We start from the raw sequence: 26,880 nt of genomic DNA on the forward strand, positions 1-26,880 counted from the left end.
GAAAGACCAGATTGTGGAGTTGATCAAGGAATTCGCAGAGTGTTTTTCCTATTCATCGAAAGTCGGACGTACACCTGTAGCGAAGCACCGCATTGTAATCAAAGGGCATGTTAGACCAGTATGTCAGCATCCATACCGAGTAGCCCCGAAAGAAAGGGAGGCGATAAAGAAGCAAGTACAGGAGATGCTCGACGACGATGTCATACAGCCCTCCAAAAGCCCATGGGCATCGCCGGTAGTACTGGTGAAGAAGAAGGACAACACCATGCGGTTCTGTGTTGATTACAGAAAACTCAACCTCGTCACGAAGCGAGACGTGTACCCACTCCCACGAGTCGACGATACGTTGGATAAACTGCGCAATGCTCACTTTTTTTCATCGTTGGATCTAAAGAGCGGGTACTGGCCAATAGAAGTCGACGAACGAGATCGGGAAAAGACGGCGTTTGTGACACCCGACGGACCCTACGAGTTCAAAGTACTCCCATTTGATTTGTGTTTTGCTCCCGCTACCTTCCAGAGGATGATGGACACTGTGCTATCTGGCCTCAAATGGCAGTCATGTCTTGTCTATCTTGATGACGTAGTGATTTTTTCCACTACGTTCAAGCAGCACGTACAGAGATTGAGAACGGTACTGGACGCTATTCGTATGGCTGCACTTACGATCAAACCCGAAAAGTGCCACTTTGGATTCCGGGAGCTTCGGTTCCTCAGGCACATTGTCAGTTCTCATGGTGTCCGCCCAGATCCGGATAAAATCACTGCGGTTGAAAACTTCCCAAGGCCAAGAGACAAAAAGCTATGCGACGTTTCCTGGGGCTTTGTGCCTAGTATAGGTGCTTCGTTGAAAACTTCTCCAAGATTGCGGAACCACTGACACGGCTTACGAAGGAAGGTGTACCATTTATCTGGCACCAAGAGCAAGAAGACGCCTTCTCTGAGTTTAGACGGCGTTTGCAGTCACCTCCCATACTCGCTCATTTTGACGAAGATGCCAAAACGGACATTCATACGGACGCCAGCAATGTTGGCTTCGGTGCTATTCTTGTTCAATGACAGAACGGGGAAAAAAGCTATTGCTTATGCAAGCCACACTCTGTCGAAAGCTGAGTATAATTATTCAGCTACGGAAAAGGAATGTCTCGCAGTTATATGGGCCATCAGTAAGTTCTGTCCATATTTATACGGTAGACCATTCCGAGCCATCAGTGACCATCATTCATTGTGATGGCTTGCGAACCTCAAGGATCCTTCCGGAAGACTTGCTAGATGAAGCCTGCGTCTACAAGAATATGACATCAACGTAGTCTACAAGTCTGGCCACAAGCACAATCACGCGGACTGCTTGTCACGAGCACCAGTCCAGACCTCGTCTCCTGAGCATGAACAAGACTCCGTGTTTCTTGGAGCTGTGAATGTGTCGGAGATGGCTCATGATCAGCGAATGAACCCAGAAAAACTTCTGCTCATTCAATACCTAGTGGGGCAGCAAGTCGAAGTACCGCGAGTATTCGTCCGTGGACTACGTTCCTACGTCCTCCGCAACAACGTTCTCTACAAGAGAAACTTTCAACACACCGGTGAAACGTTCCTACTGCTGATACTATCATCACTGCGAGCGGAAATTTTAGAAGCGTGTCATGATGACCCATTGGCAGGTCACTTGGGCATTAGTAGGACTTTGGCGAGAATCCGCCAGAGATATTACTGGCCAAAATTGATGGATTCAGTAGAGCATTACGTAAGATCATGTCGAGAATGCCAAAGACGCGAAGTACCACCCCTAAAACCAGCAGGTCTTTTGAAACCGATAGAGCCACCAAAAATCCCGTTTGAGCAGGTCGGAATGGATTTGCTAGGACCATTTCCCATGTCATCGTTTGGGAAGCGCTGGATAGTTGTAGCAACCGACTACATGACCTGGTATGCCGAGACGTCATCTCTCACAAAAGGAACGGCAAATGAAGTGGCTCAGTTTTTTGTGACCCAGATAGTGCTGCGACATGGCGCACCTAAAGTCCTTATAACTGACAAATGAACTGAGTTCACTGCCAGGCTAGTACAGTCTGTCATGAAGCTAATGCACAGCGACCACACAAGAACTACCGCATACCATCCGCAAACTAACGGGTTAACTGAAAGGCTGAACAGGACGCTTGCTGACATGATCGCGATGTATGTGGACGTCGAGCATCGGACTTGGGACACCATATTACCGTATGCTACATTTGCATACAATACCGCAGTACAAGAGACAACCCACTTCACGCCATTTCAACTTGTTTATGGTCGGACAGTAATAACGACATTAGACGCGATGCTGCCTGTCAACAGCACGAATGAAGAGGACCTTGACATAAACGAATATGTAGAAAGGGCAGAAGAGGCGCGACCACTAGCATGGAACCGCATCATTCAACAGCAGGACGTCGACGCGCACCGTTACAATCTAAGACGAAGGGATGTTCAGTACTCCCCTGGAGACCAAGTGTGGGTCTGGACGCCTGTACGTGCACGTGGCCTATCAGAAAAGCTTATGCGGCGCCATTTTGGCCCTTACAGGGTTCTTCGTCAGCTAGGCCCATTAAACTACGAAGTGATCCCTGAAGGTCAAGTATGCACAACACGACGCCGGAATCTCCCGAAAGTTGTACATGTAGTACGAATGAAACCGTACTACGACAGGAACTCAACAAGTGAACTGACTCACGTCGTCTAACACAAGGACAAGTCCTGTTTAGAAACTGTCAGCCGGCTCTACGCATCGGGGCGATGCGTGCTAGGAGGGGGACTAATGCCACAGCTCGAACATCGCAGAAGACGCTGCCACAATTCACGTTCGTCAAAGCCGCCAAGCAAGTAGCAAGAAAGCCGCGCCATGGAACGCCGTCCTGCACGCGCCACGATGCTACGCCACGGGACCGGCACGAGACTCGAGGAGCAGAGGAAGCGACCGACGAAGTTGGAGTCTGCGAGCAAGAGGCATTCTTGGCTGACCATTTTCAGCTTTGAGTTTACGGGCACAAGTTCGCCCTAAATAAAGAGTTTATATAGTACCAGGTGCTATATTTATTCGTAACAATATATATAATTATTTATTTATTTATTTATTTATTTATTTATAAATTATGAGGAAGTTCTTTATTAGAGACGAGCTCGAGCTGGCACCTGGCACACACTAATGATGGTATCTACAGATGAGGAAATTATACAAATGGTGATGGCACGTCCAATTGATAAAGGAGATTCCGTGACAGCGCACGCACTAATTCTCCGTCACGCTGGAAGCGGCCTCCTGGCTGCGCGAGAGAATATATTAAGAATTGCGTCGGGTATACAGCTTCAGTCGAGAAACGTGCACAATTTCTGTCCCACGGCAACGATGGTCGGAAGGAACGTTAAGTGGTGAGATACGGTAATTAGTGGGATGTTCGTTCAATAACCATATAAGGTCTTATAAAACGACTCAGGAATTTTTTTCATAAGCCGGGCACGCGCACGGGACTCCAGAGAAGAACTTCTTCTCCTGGAGAAAAGATGACTGCATGGCGAGTTGAGTCGTAGCGAGACTTGCGAGCTTCCTGAAAGATGCTGATGTTGATTGGGGCCAGATGATGGCAGTGCTAGAGGTGAGACAAAAATTGTGCGGATAAAGGGCCTGCTGAAGTGGCAGCAGCTGGAAGGAAGGAGACGTCCAGAGTTACACTTGAAGAGTGGCCATGGACCAGAAACTAGTGAGAAAAGCCGGTGGTGCGTTGCGTAGCCGTTTCCGCGTAATGAGTGAGGTGGTCAACAGCCGCCAAAATCCAACGATTTCCATTGGAGGTCACGGGAAGGGAGCCGTACAAGTCTATCTCGACGACTTCAAATGGCAAAGCGGGACAAGGAAGAGGTTGTAGAAAGCTAGAAGGAGCAGTAGTGGGTCGTTTCCGCCGTTGACATAAGGCACACGAAGAAACATATTTGGCAATCGTGGATGAGAGGCCAGGAAGGATCAACCGACTGCGTATTTTGTCGTACGTTTTGTGATAGCCGAGATGCCCAGCAGCAGGATCATCGTGGAATGTCTCAAGAACCTGACGTTGTAGACAACGTGGTATAACGGGGACCCATTTGTTTCCTTCCACATGGTAAATATAGCGATGTAAAACACCATCATGAAGCTTGAATTGTTTCAGTTGTCGACGAAGCCGGGCGTTCGGAGGAGCGGATGTGGCTTCTAAGCGTACTATTTGGAGCGGCAGTAAGGGTCAACGCGTTGATGCGACACAACGGTAGATCAGCAGCCGGAGCTTAGCCAACTGAGACCCGCGATGAGTAATGCCGCGGAGAAAATTGGTGGCGGTTGGCTATCACGGTTGGGTAGAGGGTAGCGAGAGAAAGCATCAGCATCTTGGTGCTTCTTACCAGACCTGTAGACGACATCAAAGTTGTGCTCTTGTAAACGAAGCACCCCGCGGCCAAGACGGCTCGATAAGTTTTTTAGCGACGAACGCCAGCACAATGCGTTTTGGCCGGTGACGACTGTGAAGTGGCGGGCTTGGAGCTATGGACAAAATTTTTGTACCGCCCATACTACAGCGAGGCACTCTTGTTTGGTTATTGTGTAATTTTTCTTGGCAGCAGTCAAAGCACGACAAGCGTAAGCGATGACACGTTCGCGTGCGGTGTTGTTACGCTGCAGTAGAACGGCACCAAGACCATGACCACTGGCGTCAGTGTGAAGAATGGTGGGTGCACCTGGATGAAAGTGACATAGTACCGGGTCAAAAGTCAGGGCTTGCTTCAACGCCAGAAAAGCCTTTTCACAGTCTTCGGACCAGACGAATGTGCATGTTACTTGTGAGTAGTTGATGGAGCGGAGATGCAAGCTTTGCGAAATTGCGTATGAAGCGCCGAAAGTAGAATTCCAAGCCGAGAAAACTGCCCAGGTCTTTTTGACGCAACGGACGGGGAAACTTGAGGACGGCCGTAAGCTTTTCATGATGCGGTCAAATACCATCTTTGCTGACTAAGTGCCCTAGAACTTTGATCGTCTTGCTTGCGAAGATGCATTTTTTCGTATTCAGCTGTAAACCGGCTTTTGCAAGAGAACTTAGGACTTCTTCGAGATATTGCAGATGTTGCGAAAAGGTAGAAGAAAACACTATAATGTCGCCGAGGTAGCATAAAGAGGTTTTCCACTTCACGCCACGCAGTACGCTATCGATCTTACGTTCGAAGGTAGCGGGTGCGTTACAAATTCCGAAAGGCATTACGTTAAATTCATATAGCCCATCTGGAGTGGTAAAAGCCATCTTCTTTTTGGCAGATTCGGACACTGGTATTTGCCAGTAGCCCGATCGCAGGTCAAGGCTGGAAAAATATTCTGCACCATGCGACGAATCTAGTGCGTCGTCGATTTGTGGGAGAGGGTAAACATCTTTGCGCGTTATTTTGCTCAGTGCCAGGTAATCAACGCAAAAACCTAACGTGCTGTTTCATCTTTCTTTTGCACCAAAACAACTGGCGAAGACCAAGGACTCTAAGAAGGACGTATGATATTGTGCCGAAGCATGTCTGAGACGTTCTCCTCGATTATCTACCTTTTTGCAAAAGGCACGCGGTATGGTCGCCGGTGAATAATTCGGGAGCCGTCAGTCGGAATTCGGTGAGTCGCGGAAGTTGTCAGACCAAGGACAACAGAAAGAACGTCAAAGAGAGGTGTCTCTTCAATACATTCAGCAATTCTTGACTTTGGGCTGCTATCAGATCAGGGCTTATTGTCACCGATAGAGGAAGGAGAGCGTTGAGTGGCGGCGCGCTTTGGTGTAGTAGGTCTTCTTGACTTGGATGGGCAACAATCGGTACGGGATGCGATTAATAGCGCATGTGACTGTTGATCGACAGGGAAACAATAAGAGTTCGGTGGTTTGATTTAACGCAGTAATAAAAGCAGACCCTTCGGAAAAACGAACGTTGCCTCGAATGATCAGAATGCTTCGATGTACCGCGTGGCGATAAGGTAGTAGAAGCACGTCGCCATCCGCAGTGTTGATGAAATTAACGCGAATAACTTCTTCTCGGGATTACCAAAGAACATAATCTGAAATAGTGACGAGACGAATGTGCTCTTCGTGTTCCGATACAGAAACGTCTGAGGGATTGAGGAGCATGAGGCGCTGACGACAAGATATGGAAGCACATCCAGACGACAAAAAAATCCGACCCCCAAATGAGTTAATGGGTGCACTCACGGAGAACTGCGACGGCAATATGATGACGAAAAGAGTCTATAAAAACACTAACTGTACGCTGGGCGAGTTGGCGAGTTATGGCGTTCGTCGCAGCACGAAGAGACGGGCCTGACTAAGGTGTTGTGACTTTGCGGAGACGGGAGCAAAGGTCAGAGCAAATAATTGAAATAGCAGCGCCAGTATCCACTAGAGATTTCGACGCGTATACCTTCTACTAACACTGTTAACGAGTTCGATGGCCCGTCTGGGGGAATTGCTGGCTGTGCGGTGGATGCAGTTTCCCCTCCTAAAACTGCGTTGGGGAGTTTTTTGAGTGGGCATTCAGAACATTGGAAGCGTGTTGCAGAGGCGGCACGGAACGGCAATTGGGAGATGGTGAGCGGCGGCGAGACTCACGGGTGTTCACAAGCAGACCCATATTGTAGGTTGGAGAGGGCAAACGCTGAAAGGAAGACCAGTGAGGCGTGCGCTGGTAGTTCATAAGTAGACTGAAGCGCCCGCGTTTCTCTGTAGCGTAGCCACGTCGCTTGTGCCGTTGGCGCCTTCGGCAAAAACGAGATATGTGACCCCTATAGCCGCAATAATAAAAGATTGGGCGAGGAGGAGGCGGCATAGTGTAATAAGGCTGTGGGCGCATCGGTGGTGACAGTGACACCACAGGTACATGGCCACCTGGTGTAGCCACTGGGACAGTGGTGGGTGCTGAGAGCGCCGCAACTTCTGCGTACGTTGGTACCTACCCAGGTCTGGATTCGGCGAAACAAGGTTGATGTGACGCAGATGCAATCTCTTGCCTAATGATGTCCCTCAAGTTGGTTGGAGCTGATGCTAAAGTAGATGGTGGAGTGCAGGAAGAGCAGCGCCCATGAAGCTCCTCACGAACGACGTTGCTGACAAGGGCACGGGTGTCGAGGGCCGCAGGAAGACGAGTGTCCGAGGCATCATGGCAGAGACAAAGAGACTGGAGTTCGTCTGGTCTCTGGCAAATGTTGATGAAATCTGGAGTCGTGGTAGGATATTGTGACGCAAGGGTGTTGAATACGACGGTATTTATGCCTTTGATAGTATGACGTATTTGGTCGCTTTGAGGCATAGATGAGTTTACACGCTTGCACAAGGCAGGAACATCCTTAATGTACGAGGTGTATGATTCACCCACCAGTTGAAAGGATTCAGCAAGCTTCTTCGTTACTGCATTAGCCCGAACACTCGGGGAACCAAAAATCTAACGAAGCTGCCGTGCGAACGTGTCCCAGTCAGGAAGATCTTGCGCCGCTCTCTGCTCTTATGAATTCCATTATACCAACAAGCACAACGCGCCATGCAATGCTGCACTGCACGTGTCAATACACCACGCGCACTGGAAAAAGAAGGCTGGCGGCTTTTTGAAGAAGCGGCGCATAGCGAGACGCTAGAAAAAGACGTTGACGAAGTTTTGCACTAGCGAGCTCACGACAACCTCTGCCTATTTAGTTGACGGGCGCAAGTTTACCCAAAAAAATAGTTGTTCTAGCTGCCAGCGTTGTACTTCTCCGTTACAAAATGGTGGAGGTACTGGGTAGTGGCTTACTCGGAGAAAACATGGGGGGACATCACAGCAGTCGTAGCCATCCGGTTTATGCGTCCGTGGTCCTGTCGTACAACTTGCGCGTACAACTAAAGTGGAGGCTCCAGTTGTGCGCGCTGTAGTACCTGAGGTTGTGGTTGAGGAACCGCTTGCCGCACTTCTTCACGCACAACGTCGGCAAACGAGAACATCACTGGATTACCTTGTGTCATTTGTATTTTCTGAAGCTCTTCCCTTACAACAGCCCTCACCATTTCACGCAAGAGGTCCATGTTGCTCGTGATGGCTGTCGACGCCGCGCTAACAGATGAGACGCTAACATCCCTGTTGTATCGTTTAGCTCAGAGACAAGACGACGATGAACACTTGGCTGGGCCTCGCCATGACGAAAGACCCCTGGCCGTTTATTTGCTGGGCTTAAGTAGCCGCCCTCACAGCGGGGAAGGGGGAAAGAAAGAAAAGGAAGGAACGTAAAGCGTACGAAACGGTGGAGAGGAGGAGAAGACGATATCGCCTAGGGCGAATGCTGATAGCAGATAGTCCGGTCTGTTACATCTTCTCTTCACACATTTTAAAAACACTGATTTCTTTTGCACTCATTTACTTGATGGAAGGATGGCCCGTAGTGAAGGCGCTTCGGTTCGCTGCGCTGGCGTCCTGACCTGCGCAGGCCAGCCAGTGGGCTTCCTGGAGTGTCTGGAGAAATGGTGGCGTTATAATCTTCCTCTGGCTGAGCTGGTTGCGCCTGGCGACTTCCCAGTGGGTTGTCCGGCGTGATGTTGCCGCGGTGTCCATCACTGAACTTCGTCGGGGGCCTCGCGTCGGGGTTCGGATTACCCTCGGGGCTGACCTTGTCGTTGAAGTTTTCGTCCGTTCGCAGCAAGTGCTGTCGGTTCCGTCTCAGGAGCCCATGGTGTTCCGTTCTTACCACGTATGATTGTGGTGCAGTCTCTCGTACCACTTTCGCTCGGCGTGACCAGCTTCCATGTTTGATCCGGACCACATTTCCGGCTTCCAAGGGTGGTAGCGGCCTGCCTCGGGAAGACTGTCGCTGTTTCCATACGGGTATGCCTCCGTCGACGCTGTATTCTGGAAGAGTGGCGTGCAGGCGACGACCTTGCAGTAGTTCTCCGGGTGAGTGACCGCTGTCAAGGGGAGAAGATCGATAAGCCAACAGACCAAGCCATACATCACCCCGGGACTCGTGGGTTATCTTTAGAATACGCTTTACGATCTGTACCCCCTTTTCAGCTAAGCCATTTGATCGTGGGAACTCTGGACTTGAGGTGATATGCTCGAAGTCATATCGGCGCACGAAGGACGCGAACTCTCGCGATGCAAATTGAGGCCCGTTGTCGGTGCAAACTTGGTTGGGAATGCCGTATCGCGAGAAGATAGCAGATATCTTGTCAATTACTTCCGCCACCGTGGTACCTCTGGGTTTCTCGACGTCAGGAAAGTTAGAATGGGCATCAAACACAACTACGTAGTGTTCTCCAGCGAATGTAAATAGGTCTATGCCTACGCGATGCCACGGTCGGTCGGGCGTTGGCTGTAGCAGGAGGGGTTCACTCGGTTGACTGTATGCGTACTTTTTTCGACATACGCTGCACGTTCGCGCTCGTCGCTCAATGTCACTGCTCATTCCCGGCCAGAAAACCAGTCTACGGGCTCTAGCTTTGCACTTGTTCATACCTAAGTGGCCTTCGTGAATTCGCTTATCCTGCGCGCATTGTTGCAGCATGCGGCGAAGTGATTTCGTTTCTTGCATGCATAACAAGTTTTTTCATACGCCGGGCACCGCTCGCCTGGCACCGCTCGGCCAGACAAGACGACGATGAACACTTGGCTGGGCCTCGCCATGACGAAAGACCCCTGGCCGTTTATTTGCTGGGCTTAAGTAGCCGCCCTCACAGCGGGGAAGGGGGAAAGAAAGAAAAGGAAGGAACGTAAAGCGTAGGAAACGGTGGAGAGGAGGAGAAGACGATATCGCCTAGGGCGAATGCTGATAGCAGATAGTCCGGTCTGTTACACCTGTTGTACTGGCGCGCGCTGCTGCAAGGTCTTCTCTGTCATTGTCGCCTCTATGCTGAAATCAGCAATGGAGTGGGTTGGATTACGCACGAGGCCTGCAAAAAGCTCCTCGTTCACTCAACGCATAAGGTGTCGAAACCATTTCCTCAGCCATGTTCAGGTCGGTCCGGCGGAAGAGTGTGGGACATATCTTCAATGTACATGGCGACGCTCTCGTTCTTCGGTTGGTTTCGTGTCTGAAGAGTGGCCTCTGCCTTTTCTTTGCGGTTCGTGGTTGGCTACGTAGCCAGGAACTCCCTTCAAAAGTCATACTGGCAAATCGAAGTGGACGAACGAGAGCGCGATAAGACGGCGTCTGTGACACTCGATGGACTATACGTGTTCAAAGTGCTCCATATCGCTTTGTGCTCTGCTCCCGCTACCTTGTAGAGAATGATAGACACTGTGCTCTCCGGACTCAAATGGCAATCGTGTCTTGTCTAGCTTGATGATGTAGTTGTTTTTTTCTCTACCTTCTAGCAGCACATCCACCGACTGAGAAAGGTGCTGGATGCCATTCGCGGCGCAGTACTGACCATCAAACAGGAAAAAGTGTCACTTCAGATTTCGTTAGCTTTGGTTTCTCGGGCACATAGTGTGGAAGGCGTCCGTCCAGATCTGGAAAAGATTGAGCAGTTAAAAATTTTCTGAAACCGCAAGACAAAAAGGCCGTCAGACGATTCCTGGGACTCTTTGTCTACTACAGACGCTTCGTCGAAAACTTTGCAAAAGTCGCTGAGCCTATGACATGGCTAACGAAAGAAAGTGTACCATTCACTTGGGGGAAGAACAGGAAGCAGCTTTCTCAGAAATGCGATTACGTTTGCAGTCTCCTTCAATACTTGCCTATTTTGATGAAGTCACCGACACATGCATACCGACGCGGGTAACGTGGGCCTCGGTGCTATACTCGTTCAGTGGCTGAATGGAGAAGAAAAGGTCATAGCTTACGCGAGTTGCACTCGATCGAATGCTGAGTCCAATTACTCCGCGACAGAGAAAGAGTGTCTTGCAGTTGTAAGTGCCATCAGCAAGTTTCACCCATACCTCTACGGGAGACCGTTTTGAGCAATCAGCGATCATCATTCATTGTGTTGGCGGGCAAATATCAAGAACCCTTCAAGAAGACTTCCTTGATGGAGCCTGCGTGTACAGGAAGATGACAACACCATCGTCTACAGGCCGGGTCTGAAGCACAATGATGCTGATTGCCTGTCTCGCGCACCTGCGGAGTCTGCATCATCTGATCAAGAACAAGATATCCCATTTCTCGGAATTCTTAATGTGTCGGAGATGGCTCACCGTCAGCGAATGAACCCGGAGCTACACCCACTTATTCAATACTTGGAGGGTCATAAAATTAAGGTATCACAAGTTTTCGTCCATGGATTGACCTCCTATGTCCTCCAGAACGACGTCCAATACAAGCGCAACTTCGGAAACAGCTGCGAGACGTTTCTTCATCTCGTACTATCATCACTGCGAGCAGAAATCTTAGAATCGTGCCAGGACGACCCATTGGCCGGCCATTTGGGAAGTACACGCACTTTGGCCAGAATCCACCGGAATTACTATTGGCCGAAATGAAGAAATTCAGTGCACCATATTGTCAAGTCATGCCGGGATTGCCAAAGACGCAAAATACCACCACCGACACCAGCGGGTCGGTTGAAACCGATATAGCTATCAAAAGACCCATTTCAGCAAGTGGGAATGGACTTGCTTGGTTAATTTCCTTTTTCTTCACCGGGAAAGTGCTGGATTGTTGCAGGAACAGACTACATGACTCGAGATGCTGAGACGTCACCTCTCGCAAAAGGAATGGTGAACGAAGTAGCCCAGTTTTTTGTCACTCAGATTGCACCGCAGGTCTTCATTACTGACAAAGTAACAGCACTTACTGCCCGTTTGACACAGTCTGTAATGAAACCCACTCATACCGACCCTAGAAAGACTACAGCATACCATACGCAAACAAACAGATTAACCTAAAGACTCAACCGAACTCTCGCTGACATGATCTCAATGTATGTTGACGTGGAACACAAGACATGGGACAGTATTAAGCCTTATGCTACATCTGCGTACAATACCGCAGTACAAGAAACGACACACTTCACGTCATTTAAACTTGATGATCGGATGGTCACAACGACCTTAGATGCGGTGTTATCAGTTGACGATTCGAATAAAAGGGACCCGGGCATCAGCAACTACATAGAAAGGGCAGAAGAGCCACAGCAATTAGCAAGGCATCGTATAATTTTACAAGAAGGCTTCGACGCAAGTCGTTTTAATCTGAAGCGGAAAAACGGACAGTACAACCGCGGAGACAAAGTGTGGGGGTGGACACCTATACGTGCACTTGGCCTATGTGAAAAACTGATGCGGTGCTATTTCGGCACTTACAAGGTACTTCGTCGGTTAGGCCCCTTGAACTACGATGAATTTCCTGAAGGTCAAGTGTGCTCGACCCGACGCAGGAATAACCCAGAAGTTGTACATGTAGTACGAATGAAACCGTACTACGAAAGATACTGAACGATAAACTGCTAAATGTGCTGAAGCATGAAATGAATACTACTTTCCAAAACTGTAGCACGTCAGTGTACGCATCGGGACGACGCGTTTCAGGGGAGAGACTAATGCCGCATGCTTTTAGACACCCGCTGCAGTCTTGCGCCGCTTCTTGCACTTATGAATTCTACCACACCAACAAGCAAAACGCGCCAAGCAATACGCGCTATGAATTGCGGGACTGCACGCGTCAACACACCACGCGTGCTGGAAAAAGAAGGCTGGCGGCTTTTTTAGAGAGTTTTTACAAATACCTCTAGGTATTTGTAAAAACCTTTATGGTTACAACACACACACACACATACACACACACACACACACACACACACACACACACACATATATATATATATATATATATATATATATATATATATATATATATATATATATATATATATATATATATATATATATATATGATTGGACACCGAACAGTAATCGAGACAAGTGCTTGGACCTTTATATCACCGCAGTACAGCAAGATATAGTACACGAATACCACAGACAGAAAGGAAACCGAGAAAACTTGACCAAATCTGAAATAATAAGTATGAAAAATTTGGCAGCTAGGACAGACATAACAATAAAACCCGCTGACAAAGAAGGAGCAATTGTAGTCCTTAATACAAACAACTACTTACAAGAAGCATACCGCCAACTAGATGACTCAAGATTTTACGAACGCCTCCCAGGTGATCCGACAGACGAATACGAACGTATCGTATCAACAGAACTAAAGAAACTGTTGGATGCAGAAAAGATAACCAATACTGACCACAAACTGATGCAAGCAGCATACCCTCGTTCAGGTCGCTTCTACATCTTCCCAAAAATTCATAAACCCGGTAACCCAGGTCGACCAATCGTATCAGGCATCGGTACAATAACTGAACCCATATCAGGGTACGTGGACAAACTAATAAGCCACATTCATGCACCCTCGCGTCGTACATAAAAGACACCACACATTTTCTTCGAGACATCGCGGGTATCTGTGTGCCGAAAAACTCGTACTTGGTTACTCTTGATGTCTCTTCAATATGTACAAATATTCCTCACGATGACGGCATAGCTGCATTACAAAACATGTACACAAACCATAGACAATCTAACACCCCAGATTTCTCTGCCATTGCAACTTTAACGAGGATGGTCCTCGAATCAAATTCATTCGAGTTTAACCAAGAGTATTTTCGACAAATCAGCGGGACCGCTATGGGCACCAAAATGGCACCTAATTATGCCAACATATTTATGGGAAAGCTAGAATTTGAATTTCTTGCACAAAGTTCCTTGAAACCAATGTTATACATGTAGTGAATAAGAAAGACGTTGATGCCATCAGGTCAGCTATCATCAGCACAAGAAAAAGGCACGAGATCGGCGATCAAGCACCGTCATCTGGGTTCGCCTGCCTTCCTTTAGAGCTACCACCCGCTTGCTGAGTTCTTCAATAAACCCCCTTTACATTTGGTGGATCGTGCTGGGTAACTGCATCACCTACACCCTGGAACTCCGATCCCGCACCCTGCCGTCGACCATGCAAGTTGACGCTGCCCAACAGACAGCCCCTCTCGCGGCTCCTACTTGCCCCGGCCCGGTTCACCAGCGAGACCCCCCGATCTTTTCGGGCGCCGAAGACCAGGACGTCGAGGACTGGCTGTCGTCCTACGAAAAAGTCAGTGGACCAAACAGGTGGGATGACGCTGCTAAGTTGAGCACCGTCAACTTTTACTTGGCTAATGTGGCGAAACTGTGGTACACAAACCACGAATCCGAGTTCGAGAACTGGGCCACTTTCAAGCAGGCAATATCCTCGGTTTTCGGTCGCCCTGCCGTGCGGAAGTTGCGCGCCGAACAACGCCTGCGCTCACGGGCACAAGAACCTGGCGAAACGTTTACCGCCTATATCGAAGATATACTCGATCTCTGCAAGCGCGTCGATGCCGCAATGAGCGAAAGTGCCAAGATCCAGCACATTATGAAAGGTGTTGATGACGACGTCTTTCAAATGCTCCTGGCGAAGTCTCCTGGCACGGTGTCTGAAGTGGTAACTCTGTGCCAGAACTACGACGAATTGCGACGGCAACGAGCTCTCACCTGTCGTCCATTTCAGCCTAACCAACCACTCGCTGCACTGGACGTCGTACCTGACCACTCCCGCCTTCTAGCACAAATGAAAGACTTTGTGCGTGAGGAGGTCGCACGTCAGCTTTCTCTCCTGCCGTTTTGTCAGCGCCAAGAGCTCCCGCAGCAGCAGCAAGAGCAACCACCGACACCGTTAGCTCCCATGCTCCGACATGCACTTCAGGACCAGATTGCAGAGGCTATGCCAGTGCCCTTTCAGCAGCAAGTTGTCGCCGCGCCTCTTACTTATGCTGACGCAGTAAAGAGGCAGCAGCCACACCAGCCCTCACCGTTCAATGGACTGCCGCATGTCACCGCTCCTACTCAGTCTTCCGTCGCATGGGCTCCTCCCCTCGCTACCACAGCCTCGACTCAGCCGTATGCCGCGTGGGCGGCGCCCCTTGCTGCAAATGCCTGGCGAACGCGCGATAACCGGCCGATCTGTTTTGCGTGCGGCGGACCTGGCCATATCTCCCGATACTGCCGTCGTCGCGTGCCCGCCTACACAGACGTCCGACCACGAAGCAACTACATGGACCGACCACCTTTTGGTTATGAAAGTTCGGATCATCAGTCAAACACGTCTTCTCGTGACTATCCAGCAACTTCGTCTCGTCGCTCACCTTCACCCAATCGACGCTCCTTGTCACCCATGCGTCCACGACCAGCCCCTCAAAATGAGGGAAACTAGCCGTCGCAGTTCAAGGGGCAAGAACTGCGCTATCGAAATCTTCAAGTCCTCGCACCTTGCCGTCAAATATCGTCGAAGTTTTTGTGGACGGCGCCCATGCATACGCTCTTGTGGATACCGGTGCCGCTGTGTCTGTTATAGACGCCAAACTTTGCCGCAAGCTCCGAAAGGTGACCACGCCGCTTGATATGTTCTTACGTGCAGCAAATGGAGAACCTGTTCGACCTATAGCCGCCTGCACTGCCCGACTCAAAATTGCGGAGGACCACTACATTGTTGAGTTTATCGTCCTTTCCTCGTGCTCTCATGACATCATACTTGGCTGGGATTTCCTATCCCGTAATCGTGCCGTTATAGATTGTGCCCGTTCCGAACTTGAACTGCTTCCGTTCTTGGACCAGCCCTACGACCACACTAATCAAGCCGCGCACAAGCTAGTTGTCAAAGAAGACACTGACATTCCACCGACAACAGCTGTTTTGCTCCCTGTGGTCTCCGACGGCATGCGTGATGAAGTAGCATTTTTCGAGCCATCAAGCCTCTTTCTAAGTCGGAAACCACTTCTGCTCCCTTATTCAGCCCTCTCAATTTCTAATGGAGCCAGTGCTCTCTGCCTTACCAATCCCTTTCCGCATACCATCAAACTATTTAAAGGCGAGTCTCTTGGATGCGTACAGCCCATTGATAACGGACAAATTTTTACCGTGCCGCAAGAATCATCCCAAAGTGACCTCGCCGCCGTCAGTGCTCTTAACCACTCTCGTCTACAGGCTTCGAAAGTGTTCGATTCGGCGATCGCAGACGGACTGTCACCATCTCAACGATCTGAACTCCTCCAACTGCTGTACCAGTACCGCGAATCTTTCGATGTTGTTCAACCTTCACTTGGCCGCACTTCTACCACTCTACATTACATCGATACCGGCTCCCATGCGCCACTACGACAGCGACCATATCGTGTTTCTGCGGTGGAACGCCAAGTTATTACCGAACAGGTGAACGATATGCTGCAACGTGGCGTCATTCAACCTTCACAAAGTCCATGGGCCTCACCTGTAGTGCTCGTTAAAAAAAAGGATGGTTCCATTCGCTTCTGCGTGGACTACCGGCGCCTAAATAAGATCACTCGAAGAGACGTGTATCCTTTACCCAGGATTGACGATGCCCTTGATACTTTACAAGGTGCCGAGTTTTTTTCATCATTAGATTTGCACTCAGGGTACTGGCAGGTCCCCCTTGCAGATGCCGATCGACCAAAAACAGCTTTCGTGACACCGGACGGTCTGTATGAGTTTAATGTCATGCCCTTCGGCCACTGCAATGCACCTGCCACCTTCGAGCGCATGATGGACTCGGTTCTTCGGGGTTTGAAATGGCAAATCTGTCTCTGCTATCTCGACGATATAGTCGTCTTTGCGCCAGACTTTAGAACACATCTCGAGCGCCTCAAACACGTCCTCACGTGCCTGAAGAATGCTCAGCTCCAACTCAACCTCAAGAAGTGTCACTTCGCTGCTCGGCAACTTACGATTCTCGGGCACGTCGTATCAAAGGACGGTATACTTCCAGACCCGGCTAAGTTACGTGCTGTCGCCGACTTCCCCAAACCAACGACTATGAAGCAGTTGCGGAGCTTCGTGGGGTTATGCTCCTACTTTCGCCGGTTCGTGCCCAACTTCGCCTCTATCATTGCGCCTTTGACCAAACTTATAGGCAGCACCACTGATATCTCGTCATGGTCTTCTGAGTGTGACCAAGCCTTCTGTACCCTTCGTCGTCTCCTCACTTCGCCACCAATACTGCGTCACTACGATCCTACGGCAGCAACTGAGGTCCACACCGACGCCAGTGGTGTCGGCCTTGGTGCGGTTCTCGCGCAACGCAAGCCTGGATTCGCCGAGTATGTCGTCGCCTACGCCAGCAGAACTCTTACCAAGGCTGAATCAAACTACAGCGTCACCGAGAAGGAATGCTTGGCGATCGTTTGGGCGCTTGTCAAGTTCCGCCCATACCTTTATGGCCGTGCTTTTGATGTAGTAACGGACCACCACGCATTATGCTGGTTATCTTCGCTTAAGGATCCATCGGGTCGTCTTGCCCGTTGGGCCCTTCGGCTTCAAGAATTTGACATTCGCGTGGTATATCGTTCCGGCCACAAGCATGCCGATGCTGATGCACTGTCACGATCTCCCCTATCCCCGGACATCGCATCTGTTTCCTCGGACAACACGTTGTCAGCGCTTGACGAGGACACCATCTCTTCTGCACAACGCAATGACCTATGGATCGCTTCGCTTCTTGACGCGTTATCCGAGACACCGACACTTCCAACCACTCGAACCCTGCGCCACCAGGCTCCGCACTTCAGTATTCGGGATGGCCTTTTGTACCGGCGCAACTATTCAGCAGATGGTAGGAAATGGCTACTAGTCATTCCCCGAACGCTGCGCTCTACCATCTGCGCGTCGTTTCATTCCGACCCGCAATGTGTTTACGCGGGTGTTTTCAAGACCTGCGAGCGCCTACGAAAAAGGTATTACTTGCACGGAATGTTTACCTTCGTCCGCCAGTTCATTCGCGGCTGCCACGAATGTCAGCGGCGGAAAAGACCGCCACATCCTGCAACAGGTTCATTGCAGCCACTTCCATGCCCAGACCGCAATTCGACCGAGTAGGAATTGACCTCTACGGACCACTACCATTAACAACGGCAGGCAACCGATGGGCTATCGTGGCAGTGGATCATCTAACACGGTACGCTGAAACTGCTGCTCTCCCCACAGCTGCAGCACAAGACGTCGCCACTTTCATACTCAATCGTTTTGTGCTTCGTCATGGTCCTCCTCGAGAACTCCTCAGTGACCGAGGGCGTGTTTTCCTCTCCGATGTAATACAAGCACTTCTTCAACAGTGCCATATGGTTCACCGGAAGAGTACAGCCTACCACCCACAGACGAACGGCTTGACTGAGCGGTTTAATCGTACTCTGGGGGACATGCTCGCTACGCATGTCGCTTCTGAACAAACAAACTGGGACCTCGTTCTCCCATTTGTTACATACGCGTATAACACCGCTACGCAAGTAACTACCGGGTTTTCCCCGTTTTTTCTCCTGTACGGTCGCGAACCATCACACACCATCGACACTTTACTGCCATACTCGCCAGATCTCTCCAAATACCTGCCTGTCTCGGAAGCTGCTCGTTACGCAGAAGAGTGCCGCAAGCTAGCCAAGCGGCTTACTACATCCGACCAACAGCGCCAGAAGGAGATCCGTGACGACGACCATCGTTCTGCACCAACGTTCGTTCCTGGAGCACTTGTATGGCTTCATGTACCGCCCTGTGCCCCTGGTGTATCACCCAAGCTACTCTCTAATTATCATGGTCCCTACCACGTGGTCGAGCGTACTTCACCCGTGAACTACGCTATTGAACCCCTCACGCCACCGAGCGACCGTCGTCGGCGTGGACGTGATATCGTTCACGTAAACCGTCTGAAGCCGTACTTTGACCCGCTTGTTCCCACGTGTTAGATCGCCAGGATGGCTTCAACTTTTTCGCCGGGGGTAATTGTAGTGAATAAGAAAGACGTTGATGCCATCAGGTCAGCTATCATCAGCACAAGAAAAAGGCACGAGATCGGCGATCAAGCACCGTCATCTGGGTTCGCCTGCCTTCCTTTAGAGCTACCACCCGCTTGCTGAGTTCTTCAATAAACCCCCTTTACATACAGAAGATACATAGACGACATCTTTCTTATTTGGACCCACAGCGAGGACCAACTTCTCAGCTTTATCGACACTTACAATGCTGTACATCCGAACATACACTTCACACACACATACTCGCAAGTTACCGTAAATTTTCTTGATGTTACCATAACGATAGAAGAAGAGAAGCTCTCTACAACCCTATATCGCAAACCAACGGATCGACAACAATACCTCCATTACCAAAGCGATCACCCACGCCACTGTAAAAACAGTATTCCATACAGCCAGGCTCACCGGTTTAAGCGAATCTGCTCTAGAGACGCTGACTTTGACACGAGCTCACAGAGGCTAAAACTTATGCTCGAGAAACAAAAATACCCCCCACATGTAATTATTGACGCTGTTCAAAAAGCGAGAAAACTAAAGCGTGAAGACTTACTTATGAAGCGACCACCACGAGAAGACCCACAACGAACAAACCTCTGCTTGACTTACAGCACAAACTTCCCCAATGTAAACAAAATCCTTAAACGACATTACAACATTCTTGAACAAAGTGAACGTCTGAAACGCGCATTTCTATCCGCTCCAGGCGTCGTTTACCGACGACCACGTAACCTCAAAGACACCCTTGTCCACTCCCAAATTAACACATCACCCCCCAATAATTCATGCCACCCTTGCTTAAAGCCACGATGTCTTGTATGTAAGGCGATGTGAGAAACAGACAAAGCAACCAGCACGCAATCCAAGTTTTCGATTAACATACGAGGAAACCTAACATGCGATTCCTCTAATGTGGTGTACCTACTCGAATGCAACGTGTGAGGTATGCAGTACATCGGACAAACAGAAACACCATTTAGGATTCGCTTCAATAATCACAGAGCCCATGCGAAATCAGCCCCAAGTCTACCTCTATCAAAACATCTCAAACTTCCCGACCATGCATTCGACAAACTATCTGTAACGCTCTTAGAGACGCGATTTAAATCAAATCGAGAACGTGAACAACGAGAGTCATATCTTATCCACCGATTTAACACCCTTGATATAGGAATAAATGAGAATCCTGGTACACTTGCAGCAATTAAAGTATTAGAAAACAATAACGGCAACATTGAAAATAGTAACTGAGTTCACGGCACTGCAGCTGCGAAGGGCACTGGACAACCCAAAACAATTCCAAGTGTAACTACTCTTCCTAAGTGCAGCTGTCGTCTGTTTTCTGCTTTATTTTACTACCCAATCAATTGTGCCATGCACGACATGCCCAACAGCAACCCTGTGCACAGCCGGGAGGCCCCCACTACACGCGTAATTTAGAAGCGTGCAAAGAATTCGCATTGCACCCGCTTGCACAGCCTACCGCAATACGGGGCACCCCTATTTTTACAACGAAATGTTGACAGGGAGCGGAGTAGTTAGAAGCTTAGAACTTCCCAAAACGCCCGCTTACCAGCCTCTGCCACAATACGCGGCACCCCTCCTTCTTCGACGAATTGTTTACGGGACCCCGAGTAGTTAAAGGCTTAGGACTTCTTGAAAAGCTCTTTTTTGCCCCACACCGAACCGCCAGTGCCAGGAGGGGCCGTCTGATCGGGAGGAATGCGTTAGTGAACGGAAACATACACAGACCGCTGACATCAGAAAGGTGAAGGGGAGATGGGGGAGAGAGCTGAAGGGGGAAGTGGAAGGAAGAGTGGAAGGGGGGCACCCGAGGGGCGTCCACCGTATATTAATTTTCTCTTCTCTTTTTTCTTTTTTTCTTTCCTTTTTTTCTTTTTTCTTTTTTTTGTTTTTTTTCCTCTTTCCTTGCCCTCTGATTTGAGATTGTATAAAGCTGAGCACCAACAAACTGTATCTTTAATCCTGATGAAGGCCAGACTCTAGGCCGAAACGTCGAAATAAACCACGTTGTGACCGCTCACGGAGGATCTACTGGACTATATATATATATATATATATATATATATATATATATATATATATATATATATATATATATGAGATCTAACAGACAGTAATGCCAAGGAATGTACAGGGGAAGTTAGTAGAACCAATGTAATGTAAATAAGAAGAAAGAAAAGTGGATGAAAAAGTAACCAGCCGTGAGCAGGAATCGAACCTACGACCTTCGAATAACGCGTTCGATGCTCTAACCACTGAGCTACCACAGCGGCCTTTCCTCCATCACTTTTTTGGGTTTATATGTGAATTTAGAAGTAGGAGTGACAGTCAGCGCCATCTATAAACCAAGCGACAAGTGTGAAAACACTCTTTTATGCGCGTGTTTGGCGTCACGTAGCACGTGAACTTATTATGAGCGGGCAGCTGATTAATAGTCTCTCGTATACAACCTAATGACACCAAGTCTGCCAGTACGAGACCCTCGTTTAATGAAATAAGAGAAAAAAGTGTATACCTAAGGGCTCGTTTTTCCGTGTTTTAACACAATATTAATGAGATCTAACAGACAGCAATGCCTAAATTCACATATAAATTCTAAATTCTTATATAAACCCAAAAAAGGGGCTGGAGGGAAGGCCGCTGTGGTAGCTCAGTGGTTAGAGCATCGAACGCGTTATTCGAAGGTCGTAGGTTCGATTCCTGCTCTCGGATGGTAATTTTTTTATCCAATTTTCTTTCTTCTTATTTACATTCCATTGGTTCTACTAACCTCCCCTGTACATTCCTTGGCATTACTGTCTGTTAGATCTCATTACTATTGTGTTAAAACACGGAAAAACGAGCCCTTAGGTATACACTTTTTCCCATATATATATATATATATATATATATAATAAGGGAGAGAAGTGTATACCTAAGGGCTCGTATTTCCGTGTTTTAACACAATATTAATGAGATATAACAGACAGTAATGCCAAGGAATGTACAGGGGAAGTTATTAGAACCAATGGAATGTAAATAAGAAGAAAGAAGAAAGAAAAGTGGATGAAAAAATTACCAGCTGTGAGCAGGAATCAAACCTACGACCTTCGAATAACGCGTTCGATGCTCTCTATATATATATTGCCATATGCACTCCTTTATTCCTTCATTCCCAACTAATATTGCTACAAGCACCATTACACGTGTACCTCCTTCCTTGCGGAAAGCCCGCTTGAATTAATGGGAAACATCTAGATTTCCTTAAAACCTTCCGATAAGAATACAGGCGCAAGACGAACATCAGACTTTATGCTGGAGCTAACATGCCCACCAGCACTGACGCTGGAATCTTCAATGACGCCTGAATAAACACTGATGCGCTTTACCGCTTGGCAAATTACTCGATGGTCTGTGACTGTTCTCGCTACTATCAAAGTACAGCGTGAATTTCTTGTATTCTGATGGCAGCGATAGATTTTCACCTACTTTTCATTTTCTAGACAAAAGTTCTCCCAAATGAAGAGTTTAGTTTTGAACACATCGGCTGCCAGTGCTTTCCTCTATATAACGCAATAAAGAAGGGCATGCGTACGAAAACAATTAGGCAACCCTTACGCTTAACCTTTAACAGTTAAACGCTATAGCGATGTCCTGTCTGTATAGTGTGTACTTCAATCACAAAGTGAATACTTTTATTTCTGTGATGTTACTCGAGAAGTTTAAGTTGTCATGTACTATAATATAATTAACAAAGTTGAACGTGGCTGGAGTCAGTGAAGCTTTCACGTACGGCGGCCGCATTCTCTGTGATGGGTATAACTGCCTTATACCACGAGCCGTTCTGTACGTAAAATTGTTTCGAACTTGTTATGCACTCCTATGTGGTCGTAAGAGAATACGTGAGGTAACGCGTGTGCCTTTTGTAAGGGGTGGAGGGCTTCAAACTGCGAAGTCGTTATTATAGTTACTTGTTCTGACGCCTCATGGCAATCTACGCTTTTAGCACGCAACAGTACTACCACATACATGTTGTATAGTGTAGCCTGTATACAGTATGCGTGCGTTTGTATGAGTTATTTTCGTTGCATTTCCAACCAGAGGAAGCTATAATAACTGCATTACACATGAGGACATGTGGCTGTGTCATAGAACACCTGCTTGCCACACAAACGGCCTGGATGTGATCCTCACTCAGACCCGGCAATTGTCAATATTAATTTCATTTGCATCTGTCTGAATTTTTCGGTCACATAGAAGATGAAAGCTTTTCGCTCACATCCAACGATGCCTAAGCCTACGTTGGCGTCGTAATTTCTGCGAAACGAGCTCTTTAACGTAATAGCGTTGAAATAACATCGCATTTATTTGACGCCGCTACCACGGATTGGTCTTTGTAATATTGTTTTCGGTAGTGAAATTGTCGAAGTAACGTCTTCTTTTTGTTTGTGTGCAAGCGCTTGTGCTTCTTACTACTTGTTAGTCATCTAGTGCAAAGAAACTGACTTTATGTATGTGGTTGTGGAAAAGGAGTATTTCCGACCCGGGTAGCACAAGGAAAAGCCCTTCTCTCCTACAACAAACCCCTCTTGTCCACAGATGGTGCGCACCCAAGAAGACTGGGGAGGGACGAAGCATGCAGGAAGGCGTGTTTCATGTCCACTAACCCGAAAACTGGCGAAGGGCAAAATATGCAGGAGGCGTCGGTGTTTTCTACCTCGAAATTGCTGTTAATGAGAAATGAGAGAAAGAGGAAGCACAGGGGTCTGACCAAGGTAAATCCCTGCATTTATTTTGAGAAAGAGTTCTTTGATGAGACGCTTGCTAATGCCAAGCCTGAAAGTGAGCATGCAGAAGGGTATTTTAACTCCATTGCAGTTGTCTGAAAACTGCGTGGGAATGCAGCTTGCCGTCTTTTTTTCTCATTGCCCATTAGCCGCGATTTTGTCGCAAGCTGTCTCCGTGTTACACACCAAAACACGCTACAAAGTATACTTTACAGGACAAAACTTTGCATTTGAAAACATGTTTGAGAGTCAATCTAACGAATTTTTGTTAAAAAAATACATTTAAACCATAATGTCTTGTCGGCCATTTGTCGGGATGACTGTCGCCTGCTTCATTTTCAGTGGACGAAGGGTGACTAGTGGAATTTGCCAAACTTTAGCGGCATACTCGTTTACGATAGACCGTGAAGACGACATGAAAAGCCGACAAGCACAGTCTCTAAGGTGGTTTGCGAATGAAATGACATTGTAACAATCAATATTTGTAAAGAGTGTATTTTTTCACGGTTTGCGTTGAGGCCCAAACAAAGGGCAACTTCTTCGCTAGACAAGATTCCAACTCTCGCGTCTACTGATTCAAAGAGAGAACCCAGAGAGCACCCAGACGTAGGTGGTTAAAGAGATGAAACAGAAACGGTCAAACGCCATGTGGGGTGCCTAGAAATGTCTTGAATGTAAAGTACGGGACTTCATCAGGTCAGAATATATCGTGTAAACCCATGGAATCTCATATAGACGAACTGGCGTATTACCTACCTTCTGTGTCATCGCCCGTTGTGACCGCTGCGGCAGTGTTTTCTCTTGTGAGAGTTCGTTGGTCCAACATACCAGCGAGAGTAGCACGTAACATTTCCTTTCTCGTAGTATAACGATCAAAGCAATCACAAGTCATAGAAACTAATCAGGTGATCTTAGACACTGAACTTTGAGTAAGCGGGAGAAGAGGCAGCGGACGCCTGTGGCGCTGCAAGGATGTTTCAAATTAGCCGTCATGCTCTTGAGGGGCGCCAATGCTTTCACTCTTATTTTCCCTGCCTGGCATCAACATACCGTGAACTAAACTTACCTGCACTGTTGGTATTGCGCTTCGATAAACGAGATGTTGTATCCCTTGTCTGCATTGTACCTGGCTTTGTATTTTTATCATAGCTGCAAATGTTGCACGTATACGGTTGTTGGTCATTCTACGAAAAATTGATGTGACTTAGTTGACATTGAGCTATCGGATTTTTTGAATACTTTGATTGTGTAGATCAAAGCTTTAGGTTAGTGGTCAGTATACTTAGACGATTGTCGGGAAAATCCCTAGCTCTTCCCATTTTAGGCCTCTGAATACCTCTTGCAAGCACACGGTAAATAGCAATCGGAAGATCCTCTTGCCGCGAACCATGCATTGGGTTTGTTTATTTGTGTTTTGCTTTTTCGGCCTGGCTGCGCCGGCCTGTGCTATCACTGTTGGCTGTGTGTCAAGCACGTATTCTGTTCTTTGTGTGCGGCATGTATTATCTCTTGTGATAGGGACAGCGTTTCGAACAAACGTTAACCGTCTAGCATAACCTCAGTTCTTCTAAAGTGTTCTCGATACAATTCGACTATTTGAGAAACCCTCGCGCCGAGGAATATAAATTCTCGCACAGCCGATGTCGCGATATTCGATCGCCGGCGCTCACTAGCGTGCACGTCGTTTTGCCGACCACTGCTTCGCCGCCTGTGTATTCTTTCAGTTGTTAGGGGAGCACAAGTTCGCTCCAATAAACTTGTTTTCCTTATAGACAACTGCGTCGTTCTTTGCTGCGTGACACTATCAATTTGCATTACATGCTTTCTTTATTGATATTGGCAAATAAAAAAACGTTAAAAGAGCGATATCGTTAGTAATGATATATTCCAGTTCTAACGTAACAGAATATCCCAATAGAAGCCGCACAAGTAAATATATATATATATATATATATACAAACTGTTTATATAAATGGGCACCTTTATGAGCACCATTATGAATGAAAAACGGTATAAAAGTTAATCAGACGTAAATAAATACAGAATCAAGGTAGCGATAGAACTTCAATAATGACATTACTCTTAATAAATCAGTAAAAACAAAAATAAAACAAACGTACTACAATTTATGTAAGTAAAAATTTGGTTTCTTCAGCAATGTGTTTATATTTTTAGTCAATAACCATGAAATGACAAGAAAAAACGTTGCATTTATTTGCCCTTAAAAGGACCAGTGCGTCAAAGAAACATAACAGTTAGAACAACTGCCGGCATTGTACCTTTCTTTTTACCTCAAGAAGCACACCCCACTATCACTTGACAATGGGATAGGATAGTGATGACAAGATGTTGTACAACTGCACAAAGTTCATCATTTTTCCTGCTGTGCATACTGCAGCAAACACTTCAGCTAATTAAGCTAACAAACACTGTGTTTCGCACGCATGCACACGCAAGCGTGACCAGCATTGGGAAACCTATACAGTCAGGAAAGTGTTCCGGAATGTAGATATTGAATACATGTGCTCGAGGTACGTCTGCTTAAGCCTTTAACACAGATACTAAGATAATTTTGTTTCTTATGTAACAATATACTACACGAATAAGTGTGCAATAACACGAAATAAGGTATCCTGGAATACCAATACCATTATATGGATGCTGGAATGCAAATACTACAGTAGTTTTTTTATTTAAGAGACACTGATTAGCCGCAGACACTTATCATGTTCAGCCTAATATTCTAAATATTTTTGCAGTACACTGAAAATTGTGAGTCAGGCATACTGTTACGTTCACTAAAGAGCAACACTGAATTCACAAAAAGCAGGCACTTACTTTACAAAGAAAAATATATACCTGTTAATGAAATTCTCACTGCGCTAATCACACATAAAGGACCGCTAAACAAGCTTTGAAAATACGCAGATAGAGCGCGTTATTCACTACTGGCGTTTACTGTCATTTCGGCAGAATTCTTGATGGCGTCAGTCTGCTTACATGACGCCATGCGGAAGTAAACTCTCTCGATTGGTTCGTGGACAAAAAATATCAATTTTGAATTCTTTCCTACCCTAAATTTTAATGCAGTAGCATGGCTGCTCTGTCTTCTCTCACGTGGCTCTCTTGCGCTACCGACTGATTTCCTTTCATTTTGGGCGTTTTCAACTGAGCAATCAGAGATCACAGCGTGTAGCCAAAACGTATGGTAA

This window comes from Rhipicephalus microplus, chromosome X, assembly GCF_043290135.1.
Source record: "Rhipicephalus microplus isolate Deutch F79 chromosome X, USDA_Rmic, whole genome shotgun sequence".
NCBI classification, from domain to species: Eukaryota; Metazoa; Arthropoda; class Arachnida; order Ixodida; family Ixodidae; genus Rhipicephalus; species Rhipicephalus microplus.